The following is a 23,748-nucleotide window of genomic DNA, read 5'->3' as shown; positions in this document are numbered from 1 at the left end:
TGTATTATGAGGAAGTCGGAAAATGTGTTCTGAAAAATAAAAATATTTCTGCGTCTCGTCCATTATATTTGTAGTGATTACGTCATCGCTCCTAGGGTCATCATATCATAACCAGACCGCACGAGTAAAAAGGCTGAACCAACAATCAGACTTACGAAACTTCAATTGAAATATCGGGACCGTGATACGTAAACTGCTGATAAGAGAATGTTTGCATACAGGATGATGCAAACGTTCATACAATGAACCGAGTCATCGGTCCTGCAGGTTCGACGTCCAGACTCTACTCCAACCCGTGGCATACAAGAACAAAGGAATCAGCAGGTATATAAGCGGTAGAGGACCTAAGTACATCATCATTCCAGTCAACAAGTCCAACCTGGCATAACGTTAGTCTGCGCCTCGGCCCGTGGCATCTTCGCCGGTCAGCATCTTCCGCTCATCTGCAGACCAGTCCATCGCACCTTCGCATACCTCGTTTACACTGGAGTACCCGGAAGACCCCACGTCTTCATCAGTGCTGAACATAGCCACAAAGCCGGTCTCTATGACTTCATCGCAGCCATCGTCATCTACACCTGATATCATCGTCATTGGACAATCTCCTCGCCATCTCCCAACTGCGAAATTATACTGACTTAAAATAAACACTAAACTAAAAATAAAATAAACCCCTACCTTATTCCGCCTCACAACGCCGCCCAACCGGGTGGTGACATAGTTCTCCTCTCTGTATACTGCACAAGCAGGGACACTCTTGTGAGGTGTAACATAAAAAATAAAAAAAAACTGTGTCACAACACTATCATTATCTTTCATTGTCACACTATCAAGATCCTACATAATTATTCGGACAAGGCCACTGTTCCGATTTATTCTGAATTACTAATATTTTTTTACTTATATTTTTCTCCGTGTGCTTACAAACGCATTAATGTTATGTAGAATAAATTAGTTTCCAAGAAAGATGATATCAATTTCCTACTAACTGTGTCATCATTTGTTTAGTTTTAATATTTTGTTTTGAAATACATAATTGAAAAAGTTAATTATTCATTCACGATCTAATCTCTAGAAGACAGTTTTAACTTTGTGATGCGAACTTTATCCTTAAATAAACTGCTTTATCTTTAACAATCCCCTGGCGCAAAAGATTCTTGTTTTAGTTTGATGAAATAAGCTGCTGATATTATAAATTTTGTTAAAATTTCCATGAATACGTTTGATATATTATTACTTGGCTGCATTTAAAGATGAAAAAATGTGGCATATTTAATGAATCCGAACAAAAATTACTTTAAAAAAAAATTACTTGTTTCACAGAATTTCCGCAACTCTAGAGAATGTAAATACTATAAATATTGTGACTTATTTTGTGAACTGAAGTGTTTTACGAATGGAATTGTTTTATGTCACAAAAAGAAAATAAAAACGTAGAGTACCTGTCTCTTAAATAATAAATATTTTGTTTGCTCCTATAAACATTCTGAAGCACACACTTACCTGACAGGCGACCCATGTCGGGTGGAAGAAGTGGGTGACACTTTCATATACATTTTCTTATACATTTTTTTGTGGTACTGGCAATACTAGATAGAATGATTTAGGTAGGTACCTGCATTAAATTATATTTTTAATGGATTTATTTAACCCGTAGACGGAAAAAATAAAAATTATTAAAAAATTTGCTAATTTATTAAGAATCTATTGAAAAAAAAAAAGTTATTCTTTTAAAAACTGGATTTCAGGCCCTTGACGAATGAATTGATAGGTTTCCTGATAAACTTTTAGTTAAATGCCAATGGATGTTATGTTTGCACAAAGCTTGCAAGAGCTAACTGCAAAGTTAAGTATATGCTCACGCGTTGCCGGAATTTGATCATACACCCAGAGCGTGTAAACACACTAGTATATACGCATCTCGGCATGTCTACAATCGGGTGAACACCAATACATACACGTACATCCGCGATGTCTCCGACCTGATATTGGTCACGTAGGCCTATAAGTACCTACAACCAATCATATGGCTAAGATGCAAAACGTGTCCTTATAAGGGCATGGGGCAGGCGCCAAAGAGTGGGACAAGCCCCCCCCCGCGAGCGACCAACGCAGGTCAAGTACTCGCGGCCAGCTACCCACGCTTCAGTTCCCTGGGAAGCGCGTGGATTGCAACATGCTGTGTTGGTTCCGAGTTAACTTTTGCCGCTCAAATCTGTGACGCCGTAAAAATGGACCGGCGGAATTGTTTCACCTTGCGTGTCGCCTCTCGAGTACCAGTTCTCCACTTCAAAGGGATCCCCAGAATCACCAGCACCATTACATTATAGAGCTGTGTCCTGTCTCCATCGGCCGCTGGCCACCAGCCCCATACGTTGTAGAGCTGTGTCATGTCTCCCTCTGCCTGAGGCCCACCAGCACGTAACATTATATAATTGGGTCATGTCTCCTCCGTCCGGGCCACATGCTGTCTACGGCCCAGACACCTCTGCTCACCACAGCCGGGTCGTGAAGTACCCCTTTGGCGAACCGACCCGTGCTCCAGCTCTTCCTCGCCTGTTGATGCCGGCCGCCCTTCCTACCGTCCACGCCAGGCTGAGAACAGTGAACTCATAGACCCCTGCCTCAGTCCTGGGCGTCTGCCGCTCCAGCCTGTTTGTGTGGAGCCCCTTGGCCCTCCAATCAGTGCCCCCGCCCTGCTCCATCGTCTCTGCGCCTCCAGCCGCCGCTCTGGCGTCCTTTGTCGTCCAGCGTGGCGTGCCCACGTGGCAACCCTTCGGCTTCCATCCAGCACCCTGCCATGGCACCAGCCCTGGCACCTGCTGACCGTCTCACCGCATCCACCGTAAAGTACACGTGAGCTAATATTATACCTTTGTCAATCAGAGCCCTTAGAGTCAATAGATTGCTAGAAACAAGTCAGGCCTTAAAGAGCTATGTACCTTTTGTAGATCTGTTTGATAACCTGTATTACCTGTATTACCTGTACAATAAAAACTCATATCAAGAGACTTGTTTCATTTGGGAAATTGACTATATATAAATCCACACCCTGAAGATTGGAGTACAAGCTCAGCTTGTGTACTCACCTATAGAATATTACTTGGCTTGAAGGCTAATGTAACAACATATAACTATAAGTTACGTTATCAGGCGCTAATGTAACACTGGCGCCACAACTGGATAGTCAATTACCCGATGGAATGTGTCTTTTCTTGTAATGTGTTACTGTAATATTCTTGTCTATTAATGTTTTTATCCACAGCTGTGTGTTATAATTCATTTCTGATTCGGGAGTGTTTGTTCCGTCGACCGGTACACATACGTAGTAATACGCGCTTTGTCCGCCGGGTTACGCATGTACGTAATGCGCAGTTCCAATTTCTAAATACGCAATAAACAAATACGAGAAATTACGGCGTAATAAACATTAAATGTGGTTGTTTCCAAGAGATAGAGGTGTTATTTCAATTTTGAAATGCAATTTAATTGTTTCATATAGAAATGATTCTTTTTGTCAGGTTAAGCTTTGCTTATCTGTTTCATTATAATAAGTTGAAATAATTCAAATACTATAAAGAACTTCCAAGTGTCAATTTGCGATAGGATTAAATACAGTTATTGTTTATTTCACATTCTTTAATAAATATCGTATTGGTTGTTTTTAAATTAAGATCCATAGACTTTACCGGTCGTTCCCATTATTAAACCATGGATCCTCACAATATTGGTAGAATTTTAAATTTTGAAAAAGCGACGGCGTCATCAATAAAAAAATGGTTAATAGAAAGAGGGATTGTTCCAAAAAGGGCCGTGTCATCTCTAAGAGAACAATGTGTGGCATATAATGCATCTCTTAATTTGAACACAGAAACTCCAATTATTTCCTTAAGTTCGCCAGAAGTTAGCACGACACCTAAAACAAGCAGTTCCGGTTCCCACGATGTGATAAACCCGATTGTGGTGCACCATAACGTTGATAGAACCAATTTAAGATACGTCGAGAAGAAAATCAGTAATTTAACGAACTGGAAAATTTCTTTTGATGGCAATACGGACGTTCGTGTTTTTTTGGATAGAGTTACTGAGTTACAATATGCCAGAGGCGTGGATTGGGAAGACCTAGCTAGAGGGTTCATTGACTTGCTGACCGGTTCCGCTTTATTATTTTACAGGAAAATTTTTAAGACTAACCTGAAATGGGAAGAAATTAAGATAGCTTTTTTAAAAAGATTTGAAAACCCGTCATTCCAAATAACTGAGAAGTCGAAGTTATTTAATTTAAGTCAGAAAGTTCATGAGAGGGCGTCAGACTACATTCTGGAGGCATTAGCGATAAATTCTAAACTAAATATACCTCTTCCGGAATCGGAACTTCTATCATTAATCACAAAAGGTCTCCTGCCGGTATATGCGCAATTAAAAATCGGTCGTGAAATCTCTAATGTTACGGAATTGCAGTCGTTATGTGACGAGATGGACAAGATTAAATTCAATTCCGTCTCGAGTTATGTTGAGACCGATACTGCCTCGGGCTCTAAAATTCTCGAAGGTGATTCCAGAATTAAATCTAAATTACACCATTACAAACAGTTATATAATGTATCTGTTAGACAATATGTAAATTTAATGTCGTCTTTGAATAATAAATTAACATCTCCATTGTCCGAGGAAGACTTGGCTTTAACAGTTAAAAATGGTTTATTACACAAATATAATAAACTTTTCTCGTACAATGCACCTAGCTCTTGTAACGATTTAGTTAAAAGTTGTGAGCTCATGGATGAAACTCATCATGATAATTCTCAACTACGTAACAAAAATAGATTGTTTGGCCAGAATAAAAACTCTCAGTTAGCAATGATTACACAAAGGTCGACTGACTTAGCTAACCGTGCTTGTTTCAGATGCAATCAAAATGGCCATTTTGCAAAATATTGTAATGCAGTTAGCAATAGTAGTGTCCCGCGCCGTAGCCCGCGATGGAAAAAGCCGGATGACAACAGAGCAAATGTTATGCCGGATTTGTCAAAACCACCCCCGTTTCAATGTAATAGGAATCAAAAAAACTGGTAGACGGTCATTCTAATTCAAAGCCATCTTTAAACACTAGGAAAAAAGAATGGAATGACTGGCTAAATTATGTAAAATTATTTTCGTATACTGATTCCCTAGAAGCGTGGAATGTAACTTGCAGCGGTGATGGTCGCCCGCATGTAACATTTTATGTCAATAATCGGGTGTTATCAGGTTTATTAGATTCGGGAGCATCATTGTCTTGTATTGGAGGCGATTTACACAAACATTTCTCTTCTTATACGTTGTCACCCTGCAACTTGTTAATTACAACGGCAGATAACAAGAGACAGGAAGTGTTGGGAAAAATATCACTTCCAATAACTTATAATGGTATATCACAAACTATAGAGTTCGTAATAATTCCCTCACTGGGTCAAAAAATCATTTTAGGTATCGATTTCTGGAAGAAATTTAACATTGCTCCGAATTTATTCACGTCGGAACAAAATATTTCGTACACTTCTATCTCAGAGGTTAATGTTGTAAAATCTAAAAACGATCTTACACCGGAACAAATGAAATCACTTAGTGATGTAATGGAGGAATTTCAATCCATATCTTTTGCTAAACGCGGTTTGGGTAAAACGAATTTAATCGAACATGTTATTGAAACCGAAGGTTTACCAATTAAACAACGCTATTACCCCTTATCTCCTGTGAGGTTGAAGCAGCTAGAAAACGAAGTTGACAAAATGTTAGAATTAGGCGTGATCGTAAAAAGTAAATCTCCTTGGTCAAATCCAGTGATACTGGTACCCAAGAAGGATGGAACTGCAAGGTTTTGCCTTGATAGTAGACGTCTTAATATGGCTACCAAAGCCCAGGTTTACCCACTTCCAAATGTGCATCGTATTTTGGACAATCTTCGTCATGCAAATTTCATAACATCGCTAGACTTACTTTAAGCCTTCTGGCAGATTCCATTACACATGTCGTCACGCGAAAAAACCAGTTTTGTAGTACCAGGTAGAGGTACATTTATGTTTGTAAGACTTCCTTTTGGTTTACGAAATGCTCCAAGTGAGTTACAACGTCTGGTAGACACTCTTTTCGGTCCAGAATTTGAACCAAACCTTTTTGCATATTTAGATGACTTAATTATTATTTCGCAAACTTTTGAAGAACACATTGAACTTCTTAAAAAAGTATGTGGTATACTTAAGAATGCGGGATTAACATTAAATATAGAGAAATCTGAATTTTGTAAATCAAGACTAAAATACTTAGGTTTTGTTATAGACAGGGAAGGTCTCCGCACAGACCCGGCGAAAATTGAAACTATTAAGAATTTTCCCCGTCCTCAGAATACAAAACAGGTGAAATCATTCTTAGGTTTATGTAGTTATTACAGACGTTTTATTGACAATTTTTCAAACATTGCCGCACCTTTAACTCATATAACTGGGGGTAAGAAGAACCTACCTAATTATACATGGAATGATGAAGTAGAAAAGTCATTTTCCACCTTGAAGAATGCATTGATCTCGGCACCGGTATTAAGTTGTCCTGATTTTAAATTACCTTTTATAATACAATGCGATAGCTCAAATTTTGCAATCGGAGCATGTCTCTCTCAACAGTTCGAAGACGCAGAACACCCTGTAGCATATTACTCGAGAGTATTATCAAAAGCGGAAAAAAATTATAGCACCACAGAGCGCGAATTATTAGCCATTCTTGACGCCGTGTACAACTTTCGTTCATACGTCGAAGGGTCGAAGTTCACAGTAGTCACAGACCACTCGAGTTTAAGGTGGTTGATGTCACTAGAAAATCCTTCAGGAAGACTTGCCAGATGGGCAACTCGTTTGTCTCAATTCGATTTTAATATTATTCACCGTAAAGGTTCTCTGCATATAGTACCGGACGCACTTTCACGTATAGAAATTACTCAGCTAGACTCATTATTAAGCGCGCCTAATACTAAAGACAAATGGTACACAGAACTTTATAAAAAATGCGTTGATACCCCACAAAATTGTCCTAACTTCCTGATACAAGAAAATAAGTTGTTTAAACATTGCAAAGCTGATTTTTCTTTACAAGAAGATTACGAATGGAAATTAGTGTCCCCTGTAGAAGACCGGCAAGCTATAATATCGGATTGTCATGATTCTTCCACGTCAATACATCCAGGCGTGTTTAAAACCTTTAAAAAATTATCATTAAGAAATTTTTGGCCCGGTATGTATAATGATGTGAAGAAGTTAGTGTCTCGTTGTAATACTTGTAAGGCTTATAAACATTCAACGAAACCAGCTTTAGGGTACATGTCGCATCCCAAGAACGTCGACCGACCAATGCAGAGTTTAAGCATAGATTTGATAGGTCCATACCCGAAGGGTTATGACGGTAACTTTCACATTCTAAGTGTGGTAGACGTTTTCACTAAATACTGTTGGTTATTCCCACTACGCCATGCTACGGCTAAAGCCATAATAGAAGTTTTAGAATATAATATTTTCTTACCAATCTCTGTCCCTAGAACACTGATAATGGACAACGGTCGACAGTTCATATCAAACACCTTTAAAGCCTTCTTATCTCAGTACGGCGTCCCCGATATTTATTACAACACATTCTATACGCCTATGAATAATGTAGTGGAACGCTATAACCAAACAATCGGTACTACATTGGCTATTCTAGTAGGCAATGATCACCGTCAGTGGTCAAAACACGTCAAAACGGTTCAAGCGGCGATAAACAATACTGTCAATCTTACGACTGGTTTCACCCCATTTTTTCTTATGCACGGGTTCGAGAAGACAGTACACGGAACTTCACATTGGCGTATCTCGTCTGGTAGTCGAAATGACGAACAACCAGATACAGTAGCAGAATACGCGGAAAAATTACAAGAACTAATAGCTATTTATGACAAAGTGAGTGATTCTATGGCGGAAGCATATAAACAGAGTGCCGCTCGGTACAATACAAGACACAAGTTGGCTTCTTACGGAATTGGTGACATCGTATGGAGGCGTAACTTTGCACAGTCGAAAGCTGGGACGTACTTCTCAAATAAACTAGCGCCTCGTTTTGTAGAAAATCGGGTGAAACAAAAAATCTCTAGCACGGTGTACCAGCTAGAAGATTTAAACGGAAAAACTGTAGGAAGGTTTCACATTAAAGACATAATAAAACTAGGTAACAATGTCACTTAATACGTGTCACTAATCGGGCTGAATTTGTTGTTATATTACAGAAAATAAAATCATTGAACAGAATAAAAACTCGCAACAAAAAATATCACACAGAAAATAAATTGTTGGTAGAAAATATAAAACACGCTACGAGCAGTAACTAGAGATATCTTAATAAGTCACGTCTATTAAAAATACCGACAAAGGATCCATTCCCGCGTCGCAATGAACGATATTTACGCATAATAATAATAAATATGAATTCGTCAAAGGTCGCCGCCTTCATATTGTTACGTATATTTGTTTATTCTCGCACCCAGGTTAAGGCGATATAATATGTAAACTATAATACATATTTCGTGCATTTCTAATAATATTATTTAAATAAACAAGGTGCTATGTGTCATCCAATGTTTATAACTCAAAGACGTCATGAATCTTTGAGTACATTTATTTTGGCTGACATAGTAGCCACTCTGTTTATTTTATTATGTTTCTGTGAGATTCTGACTAGCTAGCAGACATCTTATAGAAATACAATATAATTTTTTTTTTCTCTCTCTTTTCACCTCTCTCTTCCATAACTATAACTCGTTTTTAAAGTAATAATAACAATAAATCAAAACTCAGACACTTTTATCACAGTAAGTGAGTATTGTGATATAGGAGATATAAGTTGTAGTTATGAAGTAACTACATAAGTTATATAAAATTATATTTAAAAATATACATTTTTGTATATATTTCGTTACGAAACACGACACGTTACATTGATTGAGGGTTAAATTCAAGAACCTTAAGTTTTAGTGGAATTTTTTTATGTTAGTAAGGAAAAAACCGCCTTAAGTATTCAATATCCTGCCCGGGACCGAAAAATAAACTTAATTTATATTTCGTGGAATTATTGTACTAAGAATATATACCAATTTTTAGTACAAATTAAGGTTATATTTGTATATATAATCTTCTTTTCGTTGACAGGAAACGGCGTAAGAAATGTCCTGTACTTTTGAAGTGATGATTTCGTTCTTCATCACTTAAAGTTATCAGTGGTAGATTAGGAACCCATTTTGTAAATATAACTCAAATATCTTGTGTTATAAATTGTATAGTTCAAATGAGAAACCCCGTATGTGGTTTTTGTTCAGACATTCTCTTATATAGAAAATTATGTCAAATGTTTTTGTATTTAATTGGTTACATACCAATTATTTGTTTTTTTTCTGGAATTTTTTTTCTCTTCTCCTTCTTGCGTAGTGAATACGTGTCGTTATTTTTAAGGAAGTCAATCTCTAGAAATCGGATTATGTAGTTCTCGATTTTTAAATTAAAAAGACTCGAATAAGTCTTATATAACAGAAATTGAATTATCACACACAGTAGTTGTTGAGTGGTATGTAATATGTTTGTAAATAAAAATTGTGTAATTGTTCCCTAACTAATTATTAATTAGTTATGGGTTGTGTATTGTAATTTCTTGTAAACACGTAATTGATTGCCTCGGTATCAATATGGTAAAAAACCAACGTGTAAAGTCCTTCATAAAGTTGAGAAAAAATAAAATTGTGTTTTTGTATTATATGCTACACCATGTCAATTATGGTGTGAATTTTTTTTGTTGTAAACACGTATTTGATTGCCTCGGTATCAATAAAAAGAAATAACGTGTAAAGTCCTTCATAAAGTTGAGACGAAATAAAATTGTGTAATTGTATTATATGTTATGCCATGTCAATTATGGTGTAAATTTTTTTAGTTGTAAACACGTATTTGATTGCCTCGGTATCAATAAAAAAAAACCAGCGTGTAAAGTCCTTCATAAAGTTGAGACGAAATAAAATTGTGTAATCGTAATATGTGTTACGCCATGTCAAGTGTGGTGTGTATGTTCTCATAGGAAGATGAATTATAATATATACCCGGTAAGAAGAAATAGTTTTTGTAAAGATAACGTAATTATGTCTTAGATTTGGAAATCTAAAATTGTTGGTCATTAAGGACAAATGGTGGTTGCATATTTATGTCATTTTGGGACATTATTGAATCTTAACCAATGAATTGAGTTAATAATTGCACTTAGGGTCATTTTGGGTTTTGTCTGGTCATTTGGTGAGAACACTTTATGAGTGTTCTGAAAATTTTGTCGAACGTTTTCGTTACGACGTGCTGGTGTTTCTTGTTAACACCTGGTACAGCGCTGTACGGTTTATAGGAAATAAATCGTTAAATGTCATAGGATAATATTAGCCTTATAATTAATTACATGGGAGGTCTTGGTAGCGTTGACCTGTATAATCAATATGCGATACGAGAGGATTGGTCTATATGCCTAAGAATTATTAGCAACCAGACAAACCATGACTAAATGAGAATATATTGTTAAAATCTTGAGTGGAATTTTTGTTATTTTCCGTTTTTCAAAATTATCAATGGATAATAAGAAATAACATAACATGTGTATTGATACTTGTGTTGTATAGTGTCAAGAATTTCATTGTTAAAGACGCAAATATGGGTTGATTTCGATCAATCGCATGATATAATCAGCGTACACATTCCATAACAGGAATTTTGTGTATAAAAAAAAACATGTCTAGTTTAAGAATTTCATTGTAAAAAAAAAAAAAAAAAAAAAAAAAAAAAAAAAAAAAAAAAAAAAAAAAAAAAAAAAAAAATTGTAATTTCTTGTAAACACGTAATTGATTGCCTCGGTATCAATATGGTAAAAAACCAGCGTGTAAAAAAAAAAAAAAAACGCGAAATATGGGTTGATTTTGGTCAATCGCATAAGCGTATAATATTCTCTAACCAGAATATCATTTTGTATAACATTGTACAATTGTGAACATTGTTAATTGTTCTTCTTTTGTGGTTTGATGGAAAGTGTAGGCCTGGTGGTAAATTGTGTACATCCATTCGGTAATACCACATTGTATGCTACATTGGTTGTTTTGGTATTGTCTTTTTTTTAAGAAAAAAAAAGGAAGCCAGGTGTATTCTTTTTGTTTGGAAAGAAGGTGATGTGTAGTCTTTTCTGTTTGGAAAAATCGTATGTATTCTTTTCTGTTTGGGAAGAAGGCCATGTGTTTTCTTTTGTTTGGAAAAAAGTTGTGTATGTAAATCATAGCGTGTTTTGTATCGCGCCTTGGAGTTCATTTCTGCAATTATTTTTGAAAGAGGTTTGGCAACCCTTGTTCAGTGTACTTGTTATGATTGTTCAACTTGGCTCTCAGGTAGTTAAATTTTTGTTTTGGCTCGTTAGGGAGTGTTTAAATCTTTGTGAAATGAGGTAGCTTTGTACCTCTCGTACGGCAAACAAGAGGACGTTGCCCTGCTTCAGCCACGTTGCCTGGGATCTTGTTTCATCGACAAGGAGGGTAGTGTTATGTTTGCACAAAGCTTGCAAGAGCTAACTGCAAAGTTAAGTATATGCTCACGCGTTGCCGGAATTCGATCATACACCCAGAGCGTGTAAACACACTAGTAAATACGCATCTCGGCATGTCTACAATCGGGTGAACACCAATACATACACGTACATCCGCGATGTCTCCGACCTGATATTGGTCACGTAGGCCTATAAGTACCTACAACCAATCATATGGCTAAGATGCAAAACGTGTCCTTATAAGGGCATGGGGCACGCGCCAAAGAGTGGGACAAGCCCCCCCCCGCGAGCGACCAACGCAGGTCAAGTACTCGCGGCCAGCTACCCACGCTTCAGTTCCCTGGGAAGCGCGTGGATTGCAACATGCTGTGTTGGTTCCGAGTTAACTTTTGCCGCTCAAATCTGTGACGCCGTAAAAATGGACCGGCGGAATTGTTTCACCTTGCGTGTCGCCTCTCGAGTACCAGTTCTCCACTTCAAAGGGATCCCCAGAATCACCAGCACCATTACATTATAGAGCTGTGTCCTGTCTCCATCGGCCGCTGGCCACCAGCCCCATACGTTGTAGAGCTGTGTCATGTCTCCCTCTGCCTGAGGCCCACCAGCACGTAACATTATATAATTGGGTCATGTCTCCTCCGTCCGGGCCACATGCTGTCTACGGCCCAGACACCTCTGCTCACCACAGCCGGGTCGTGAAGTACCCCTTTGGCGAACCGACCCGTGCTCCAGCTCTTCCTCGCCTGTTGATGCCGGCCGCCCTTCCTACCGTCCACGCCAGGCTGAGAACAGTGAACTCATAGACCCCTGCCTCAGTCCTGGGCGTCTGCCGCTCCAGCCTGTTTGTGTGGAGCCCCTTGGCCCTCCAATCAGTGCCCCCGCCCTGCTCCATCGTCTCTGCGCCTCCAGCCGCCGCTCTGGCGTCCTTTGTCGTCCAGCGTGGCGTGCCCACGTGGCAACCCTTCGGCTTCCATCCAGCACCCTGCCATGGCACCAGCCCTGGCACCTGCTGACCGTCTCACCGCATCCACCGTAAAGTACACGTGAGCTAATATTATACCTTTGTCAATCAGAGCCCTTAGAGTCAATAGATTGCTAGAAACAAGTCAGGCCTTAAAGAGCTATGTACCTTTTGTAGATCTGTTTGATAACCTGTATTACCTGTATTACCTGTACAATAAAAACTCATATCAAGAGACTTGTTTCATTTGGGAAATTGACTATATATAAATCCACACCCTGAAGATTGGAGTACAAGCTCAGCTTGTGTACTCACCTATAGAATATTACTTGGCTTGAAGGCTAATGTAACAACATATAACTATAAGTTACGTTATCAGGCGCTAATGTAACATGGATTATAACGATGTTCTAACATTTTCGTATTTCGTCATTATATATTGACAAACGCGGGTGCATGAACACGTGTTCCGATATTATTTGGAATATACTATAAGTTTATCAAGAAGCGGCCTGCAGTTCCGTTTTTAACCGGATTATCAATAATTTTAAGAGATTTTTATTAAATCAGCGGTACTCATTTTATTTAGTGTAGCGTGATTAATGAAAATATCACAATATTGAAATGAAAAATAGGCACACCACATGTGACAACTTTAAGCCAATTGTTTTTTTTTTAATTGTTGTTGAAAGCTTTTATACGTTAAGTTGTTAACGTCAGCATGAGGACGGGTAGTTTCTTTAACTCGATCTTACTTATGGTAGTAACTAGTGATGTTTCACATTAGAACAATTATGTATTTTTAAATACTTTTAAAATACATAATACATTAGTGTCTAAATTCTTCACAAATTCAAAACAAATTTGAGATCATTGATGAGGTAGTTTCTTTAACTCGATCTTACTTATGGTACTAACTAGTGATGTGTCACATTAGAACAATTATGTATTTTAAAAGTATTTCGAAAAACACCAAATTTATCATCTAAAATACTTATTTTGTTTGCCTGTGCGTCCTGCGTAACTCTGGTTCAATGATCTCAAATTTGTTTTGAATTTGTGAAGAATTTAGATAGGTGATAAATTACCTACCTATTATTTTACGATTTATACTACTCTTCCATTAAAAGCATTTGCTTGTGGAAAGAAGGGTGTACATTTGCAATTTTTTTTTTGCAATATTTGTTAATCTGTTATTCTGTACACATGTTTTAATTTGTTTAAATTTTACATGTATGGTAATATTCCTAAAATTATTTTAAGTTAAAAAATTGTATGTATTAATTAACAGCTTGAAATATGTGTAATATACTTACCCTTATGCAGGTAAGTTTTTAGATTCTCACGGCCAAAAGCATTTTTGTTGTTTGTTTTTGGGGTGTTATGCCGTGTTGCGCTAACTCCTTCTTTAGCCGACGTTTCGGACAGCGTTGCAGTGTCCATCATCAGGGCAGATCCGGTAGATCCGAAGATGTGTAAATTTTGGTTGTCGAGTTTGTGCTTATTTATTTGTGGCCTGGGCCCGTCCAAGTGCGAAATGCCAACGGAAGTGGCGACATCTTGTGGCGAATTCTGAAAGCACAGTATTTATGATAGCCTGGGGCCCATCCAAGTGCGAAATGCCAACGGAAGTGGCGCCATCTTGTGGTGAATTCTAGAATTAGAAAACCGATTGACAGCGGTTAGAGTAGATGTACCCAGTATCAAGGTATAAATGCAATGGTTTTATATTGTATTATTATATGGTATTGGAGTATACTTAGACATGTTATTTGCGTTTAGCTTTGGTGTAGCCGTCAATTACCGGATACCAAGAGCTGTTGAGCTTAGCTCCGTCGTCTCTATTGATATTAAATGGATTTTTGTAGATTTCAATTGCCTCCATAATCAGGCGTGATCTATAAGTTTTGGGTCTTCCCAGGACCTCGGGAGCAAATCCAAAGTAATGGCCGGTTTCAATTAAGTGTTCGGCGATTGCCGATTTATCAGGGTGGCCAAGTTTACAAGCACGAAAATGTTCTGCTATCCTTTTGGAAATCGTCCGCTCTGTCTGGCCTATATAAACTTTGTCACAACCAGAGCAGCTGAGTTTGTACACTCCATCTGCTTCCAGAGGAAACTTAGTCTTTGCAGACCTCAGTAGGTCTTGGATTTTGGTGGTGGTTCCGAAGACAGTTTTGATGTTTTCTTTTCTCAACAGCCTGGCAATTCTGTCTGTCACATTGTGAACGAAAGGCAGGAAAGCACAGCCTTTTGAGTCTTGTTCAACTCTGTCTTCGTTTGTTGTAGATTTGGCTCTTAAAATTTGCCTAGTCTGACTTGCCGGGTAACCGTTGCGCTCCAGTGCATCGGTCAGTTTTATAAGTTCTGCTCCAAGTTTTGTTTCTTCACATATTCTGGTCGCTTGGGTCACCAACGTACGGATAAGTCCTCTCTTCTGCGCTGGGTGGTGGTGCGAATCAGCGTGTAAGTATCGATTCGTATGAGTTGGTTTCCTATATACGGTATGTCCTAGGCTACCATCGTGTTTTCGCATCACCTCCACATCTAGAAAAGGCAGGATTTTATCTTGGTTTTCCAGCTCCATTGTGAACTTAATTTTGCTGTGGAGAGAATTAAGATGGTCCAGGAATTCGTTAAGTTTCTCCGTTCCATGAGGCCAAATGGCGAAGACATCGTCGACGTAGCGCCACCATACTTTAGGGACAGCTGAAGCTGTATCAAGTGCCGCTTCCTCAAACTTCTCCATAAAGAAGTTGGCTATTACTGGCGATAACGGACTGCCCATTGCAACTCCCTCCACTTGCTCAAAAAGTTCACCCTGAAACGCAAAGTATCCCGTTTTGAGGCAGTGTTCAAAAAGTTTGCAGATGTCTTCCTCATATATCTCACTGAGCATTGTCATTGAGTCTTCTAGAGGCACATTTGTGAAAAGAGACACGACGTCAAAGCTGACCAAAATATCTCCTTCCTCAGTCTTAACCTGCTTAAGCTTACTGATCAGATCTGTTGAATCCTTAATAAACGATTCGGTTTTTCCAGTTTGCATCTGCAGTAATCGCATCAGCATCGGCTAAAGAAGGAGTTAGCGCAACGCGGCATAACACCCCAAAAACAAACAACAAAAATACCCTTATGCAGATCATTTGAAATAACGTACTGTTGTACACCGTCATTGAACGGTTAGTATATTTACTTTGAATTTTCTTAATTTTAACCCTCTCCCTGCTGTGCGCTTACTGATGTTCTTACTTAATTATATCAATATGTATTGTTTGTTATCACTATGTTAATAAAAAATAAAAAAAATATTATTTATCTTCATTTTCTTTGTCATTTTTCAAGTTTTCGAGAATTCAGACACTGCATTCTTAGGGGTCTGCGCTAGTCTTATAATATCCTGTAGTTTGAAATTTTACGAACTTTATCACAACTTTTCGATACAGAATGATATTTCATAAAAACTTCACAGTAATTTCGAATTTCATCAAAATATGGTGTCTCGAGTTTTTCACTCTGTAATTTACTCTACAAATGACTTTAACATATAAAATAGGCAAAAGAAAAATATGTTATACCCATTATCCACATAGACCTCTTTGCAGCATCACAATGATGAGAAGTTGTATTTTTATTTCCCTCATTCCCGTACCTACACATTCTACTGTGTCATACGATTTCTTTTCACTTATAATATTCAATCTTCTCTTAGGGGTCTGCGCTAGTCTTATAATATCCTGTAGTTTGAAATTTTACGAACTTTATCACAACTTTTCGATACAAAATGATATTTCATAAAAACCTCACAGTAATTTCGAATTTCATCAAAATATGGTGTCTCGAGTTTTTCACTCTGTAATTTACTCTACAAATGACTTTAACATATAAAATAGGCAAAAGAAAAATATGTTATACCCATTATCCACATAGACCTCTTTGCAGCATCACAATGATGAGAAGTTGTATTTTTATTTCCCTCATTCGCGTACCTACACATTCTACTGTGTCATACGATTTCTTTTCACTTATAATATTCAATCTTCTCTTAGGGGTCTGCGCTAGTCTTATAATATCCTGTAGTTTGAAATTTTACGAACTTTATCACAACTTTTCGATACAAAATGATATTTCATAAAAACCTCACAGTAATTTCGAATTTCATCAAAATATAGTGTCTCGAGTTTTTCACTCTGTAATTTACTCTACTAATGACTTTAACATATAAAATAGGCAAAAGAAAAATATCTTATACCCATTATCCACATAGACCTCTTTGCAGCATCACAATGATGAGAAGTTGTATTTTTCTCTCCCTCATTCCCGTACCTACACATTCTACTGTGTCATACGATATCTTTTCACTTATAATATTCAATCTATTTGAATTTTGCTTCCTGATTACTAATACAGGCAGTGTATTCAGATTAGAATATAAATTTTCATTTCAAAGGCTCGTCGAAAATCCTTATAGGGATGAGTGATGATTCAAATTTAACCTCGCAAAAGTTCTTCCGTCTTAGAAAATGTTATCATCCTTGCTAAAATTGTAGAACTGGCGTAAATACACTTCTTCTTCTTCTTCTTCGATGGCGCTACAGCCCATATCGAGCTTTGGCCTCCTGCAACAGTCGCCTCCAACTCCTCCTGTCCTCAGCGGCTGACTTCCAGTTTGTCACCTGGAGAAGCTGTGCTGCATCCCCTCTTACCTCATCTTCCCACCTCAGTCTGGGTCTTCCCACTTTTCTCTTTCCACCTGGGTGACCAGTCAGAATTCTTTTTGGGACGCGTGTATCCGGCATTCTCTGTACATGACCAGCCCATCTCAGCCTGAGGAGTCTCATGTGTGCAGAGATGCTAGGGGCCTTATATATATCGTACAATTCTCTATTGTGCCGGATACGCCACTGTTCGTCCTCTTTCACCGGTCCACATATTCTTCTCAGCACCTTTCTTTCAAAAGTATCCAGCATTTCAGCCATCTTTACTGTCAGTGTCAGCGCCTCACATCCATATGCCAATACAGTTCTTACAATGGTCTTATATATGGTTATTTTGGTTTTTCTGTGGACACTACGTGACTTAAACACTGGCACCAAAGAGAAGTATGTTTTGTTGGCTGCTGTGATTCTTCTTCTGATTTCTGCTGGATCCTCATTGTTCTCTGTCAGGCTGGAGCCCAGGTAGGTGAATTGATCGACCACTTCGTATGAGTAGTTGTCTTTAAATAGTGCACTACTTCTTCTTCTGTGCGAAGGGTTCCTGCTCTGTACCATCATTTTTGTTTTGTCAACATTAACTCGCAGTCCTACTTCCCGCGCCGCTATTTCTAAAGGGTCGAAGACCTCCTTAATGGCTGAAATTGATCTTCCGACAATGTTGATGTCATCCGCATATCCGACAACTTGACTGCTCTTGAAACAAATATTGGAGCCAGTGTCTATTAGTGTTTTTCGTATTACATGTTCGAGCACAATGTTGAAGAGAGTGGGAGCCAGACTGTCCCCCTGTTTAAGTCCCTGTGATACTGTAAATTCTTCCGACAATTCTCCGTCTATTTTGACCTGACATCTTGAGTCTGACATTGTGGCTTTTATGAGCCTAACCAATTTAGGTGGAATCTGGAATTGTAGTAGTATGTCATATAGACACTCCCGATCTATGCTATCATATGCTTGCTTGAAATCAATGAATAGTTGGTGTATGTCTATGTCAAATTCCCAGCACTTTGCCAAGATCTGTCTGACGGTGAACAGTTGGTCTGTTGTGGATCTACCGGTGCGGAAGCCTGCCTGATACTCTCCCAGTAGGTTTTCTGCATATTTATCAATTCTTTGTTTCAGTATCATGGTGTAGATTTTATATGCTGTGCATAGGAGTGATATGCCTCTATGATTTTCGCATTTTAATTTATCACCTTTCTTGTGAATTGGGCATATTATGCTTATTTGCCATTCCTCTGGGATTTTTTCCAGTGTCCATATTTTAGTTATTAAATTGAGTAGCAGATTTCTCAGATGCTCATTTCCATATTTGAACAACTCTGCCGGGAGGTTGTCTTTCCCAGGTGATTTGTTGTTTTTAAGTTTCTTTAGTGCAGCATTTATTTCTTGCATTGTTGGTGGATTCGCTGATTCTTCATTACTTGATTCAGTGGGGATGTTGGTAGGGTGACTTCTCAGGTCGCTATTAGGGTTGAGAAGTAAATACACAACCGTAAATACACAACCCAATTAAATAGGTCGAGGTTACAAACAGATGGTGTAGGTATCGCAACCAGAGTTAAGTCAAACATACTTTTGGTACACAGGTGGATTGCTCGCATACAGCATGTCTTAAAATTGTTAGTAAACTTCATATGAAGAAAAGAAAAAAATAATTTGATAATAGCACAGACCCGTGAAAAATCATGGATAGTATTAAGATTTGAGAAGTTGAAAGTAATTATTATTTTTAAATTAGTCTCAGAATCATTAATTTTCTTTCAAAATAAGAAATTTACCTGTCGAATGTTAGTTAACTTAAAACATTAAGGACGGGTTGTTTCGGAGAATCTGAACAATTCATCAAATTTCAACGTTCATTTTCAAGTTCTGTGAAAGATTTTTTCAAGTTCTGTTTTTATTTCAGTTTTGTTAAGCAACTAGCCTACAATGATATAAAAACAGAACTTGAATAAGTCTTTCACAGAACCCGAAAATGAACCTTGAAATTTGATGAATTGTTCAAATTCTCCGAAACAACCCGTCCTAAGACATCTAACCAATGGTATTTAAAAAATACAAGACACGTTATATTTATATTAATCGAACAAAAAATGTTGCACCGCGAAAATGTGTATATGAACGGGCCGATGAAGTATGTCCACTGGATTTAGTCCAGTGAAACCATTCCACTACATCAATTCATTTAATAATTTGTTAACACTTTATTTGTTTACGTTTATTGAATAAAGAATTTTTACTTACATCATAAATATATTTTGTTACCTACTTTATCGCTTGCCTGATATAAGAGAATTAATTCCAATTTCTCAAAATTTAAACTTCATTAAACTCGAATAATGTTAAGGATTACGTGAGAATATTCAACATTACTTACTCATGCACCAGTAACCGAAATTACAATTCTTAATTACATTTTCAAATGTGTGGGTACGAGTACACTTGCTGTCTCTTTCTCTCTAAAAACAATTAGATTACGTAAACGAGACAATAGACTGTTTGGCAAGGCTTTATGTAATGCACTCACTGTAACAACGAAAAGTCAAAAGTCGCTCGGATAGGAGGGGACTATTCAGGTGTTCAGTATACACATTGTCACTCACACTAAGACAATTGCAATCCTACACGGAAACAATTCTACTGCCCCGTTAAATTATTCAACGAAATTGTCGGTTTTTCCATTGATGCCCAAAAAGGTGAACAATTTATGTATTTATTTATTGACGCCCAAATGGGTTTGTTTCCAAAGGAAACGAAACAAGCAGGCCACGGTAGTGAGCTGATATCAACCCTTATGTATGGCAGGGGTCAGCAAGGCTTGAAACTGACAGAGGTTTGATGTTATTTAGTAAAATCTTATATGGTGGAATACACGCATTTAGAGATCCTAAAACACAGCAAAGTTAAAGGGGTGTCACGAAGTATTATGCGCAATTGGATATAAAAATAAGTATGAACATTCCAGGAAGACATGGAATGATCAGTGTGTCAATTACTTGAATCGTGTCAAACACACATGTAAGCATGGACTTTCAAATTAATAGACGAGTCAATTAGGGAAAGAAGAACAAATCAACTGCGCGGAGCGTGGGAGGCGGCGTGACCGTTCCACTATCGGTGATTTGTCAATAAATGATTCTGACAGTTTACAGACAACTCGCATTGAAAATTTTTTTGCCTTTTTACAATGGCGCGCAAATTTTTGTTTGCTTGTTTAATATTTTGTTACACTATTTAGTTAAACACTTATGTTAGAGTCAGGCGATTCGTTTAAAACCGAACATTCGGTTCCTACGCAGAAGTCCCACAAAAGCGCTGCAAACCTTTTCAATGCTTGCGAATATTTTAGCGTTATTTTAATATAATATAATATAGGCTTATACCTACAAACTATCATGTTTATATTTGCTTTTTGCTTGGTTTTATATGTCTAGTGGTGAATGTTATATTATTGCTTTACTATTCTATATTTATAATCTGCATAGTATTTTTTTATATTAACTATGTAAAATGGCTTACCGATCGCCCTCGATTTAGCAGGCTACTACAACCAGTCAAACGCAGTATATTTGTTAACAATACTGCCAATATTTTGTATTATATATTGTGTTATTATATACTATCTATTAATATGTGTAAAAAAATGAAAATAAATAAAGTAATAAAAAATAATAAAGATTTTTTAAATATTTATGTTGAGGGATCAGTAGGATTTATAGGCCCTGTTAGAAGTTCTACCGAGCCAAACCCTCTGATATGAAAATATCTGGAGTCGGTGAATTATTTTCCCATTTGATCTCTGGTGAGTTGACGTGTTGTTCTTGTATTGTTTTGTATTTATTTTGCTTATATAATGCACTTACATAATGTTGATTGACTAGATGATCATTTGTGGAAAAGTGAGTGGAAGGGTTAAGTTTTTCCTTTGGGGAAGATTTAACCCGGACAACTAAATCGGAAGTTAAAAAAAAAAAAAAATAATAATTATTATTATTTCGTTAGCTTTCTTACTCAAAGGCCTCATACACTATGTGTCGTATTGTATTATGTTACTGCTGCCACTACCTAGCATTTACATATAAACTTTACATTTCTTATTAACTAATTTAAGTCTGTATAACTTAGGAGTAGGAATATTCTTATTTTTGTACTATTTACTTGCTGTTATATTATGTCAAATGGATATGGTTAGTGTTTTTACTATTACTTTTGTGAACTTGCAATCTTCAGAATATTATTTTTTTTATTAACTATGTACGTAATTCAAAGTATTCTCGTATTCTCCTGGTGCTAAAAATATGGTCACATGGTTTGCCTCCAGTTTATTGAAATGATACCCAGATTTCATGTTAGGGCAAATGTGTTAATTTAAATGTCTATGCATGTAACAAACTAAGCATATTTAAAACCGAAGAAGTAATCCGGTCAGTGGCTGAGCTGGCATCGCGTCTGGATCCCACCCAGGTCCTCCATCACGACAAAAACAACATTTTCCGCTTACTGTGATAGTAGTAGGAGATTGTTAAATATTTTTAGGTTATTTGTATGTTTGTCTTTCTTAAAAAAACACATCTAAAATTTCCGATATTGATGTATCTTGGGTCTTACTAATAAACATGTTTTAAATTTCACACAAGTGTTAAACTACCATTAATAAAGAGTGAATATGCTTTGTAATCACAAAACAAGATGAGTTAGACTAATATTTCAGTAAACAGTAGACCTTGCGTAATTTCGATTATATGGAGTTAATATCCAACAGGTCTAACGTCTTCAAGATTGACCTGACACAGAACACACAAACAAATTTACAGACAGACGAAATGAAAGATGCTTGACTTACGCTATGCTCAATCAATGTTATTTGAACTTCTGACTATCATTTTGTGATTAACTTCAAAGTGAATTTAATCGTCAATCTATCAATATTTATTTTTATCTTTGTATGTCGGGCAGCGTTTTTGAGAAATTTTGCACACTTGACCTTTAAAATAAGAGTGAAGGTGACTGTTGACGTGAAATATTATAGAATTACCCCCACCTCCTTTTCCTACCCCTCAAAGCAGAATTTTTACACTGCTCCATAGAAAAATCTCTACATTAAGTCCGGGCAACGTCGGGAATTTCAGAAAGTCTGGCTAAAACAAAATTTTCTTATGTGCTCCATTTTATACCTATATTTTTACATAATTTGGGGCATGTGAAATGGAACCAATTTGTTTTTAGGCTTTATGCTTTATCCGCGTTCATTTAATTATTCTGAGTGTATTTGCTCACGATCTGTACAAAAATTGGTGAATCATGGAGGATACAAAACACTCCCAATTTCTGTACCTTTTAACCCACTCGAGTATTCGAAAATTAGGGGTACACCTTATTAACATTTGTAATGTTACTACGGAATCGCATTTGGAGAGGGGTATTTTCAGATATTTATTTTTGAAAACAAGTGACATTGGTGTAATGAATTCAAGGACATTTGTCCAATTAGGATTCTTTGAAAAACATTAAACGCACAAAGGCATTGTTATAACAGTCAATTAGACGAAGACTTTTACCCGGCAAACTTTTCGCACCCCGAAATAATGTAATGTACAGAAGGTAGGTATTGATTTTATTCAGATTCGTACGGTATCACCATTTCAAATATGAGGTAAATTTTAATTCATTCTCACAACTAGGTTGATAATATATTTATGTATCCATTTCAATGTTTGCAAGGCATTAATAAACTAAAGCCATAATGCTTATCAGACCTGTTTTAAATTTACATGACACTAAATAAATTTCATTTATTTAAGCCAGCAGCAAGGCTATTATATTATGACATTTCTAAATAGTATAAAATATCGTCGCTCTGTTTGTGCGCTTGGTTCTTAAAAACTACGCATTTCGATAGAACTACGCATTTCGACTATCATTTAGAAAATTTTTTACCGAAAAGTATTTTAAACATTTTTTTGTTTTTTTTAAGAAAGACAAACATTCCTCGGTTACAAATAACCTGACCAAATTTGAAAATCTCCTACCAACACCACAATAAGCGGAAAATGGTGCTCGTGTTGTGATGAAGGATTTAGAAAACCGAAGTATAGAAAATACCACGCGTGGGTGGATCCCAAACGTGATGCTTATCAAGCCACTGACCGGTCTATTTATATATAATAAATAAACCGGTTTATATTTAGGGAAAGTAGAGAAAATTGGAAATCCTAGAATTCTTAAACTAAAATTTTGAAATCATTCACAACCCCGAGCAACGCCGGGTACCTACACGTCAGCTAATGAAGAATGAAATAGAAAAATTGAAAGCTAAAAAATAAACATTATTAACATGCACAAAGTACTCAAAACATTAATATCTCAATACCAATACTACCCACCTGAATGATTATGCGAGTATATTCGAGATCCCACATTTATTTCAATCAATTTTTATTTTAATCTTTAAAA

This window comes from Hesperophylax consimilis, chromosome 13, assembly GCF_061612785.1.
Source record: "Hesperophylax consimilis isolate HC1 chromosome 13, BYU_Hcon_1.0, whole genome shotgun sequence".
NCBI classification, from domain to species: domain Eukaryota; kingdom Metazoa; phylum Arthropoda; class Insecta; order Trichoptera; family Limnephilidae; genus Hesperophylax; species Hesperophylax consimilis.
Note: the sequence above shows the minus strand (reverse complement) of the source record.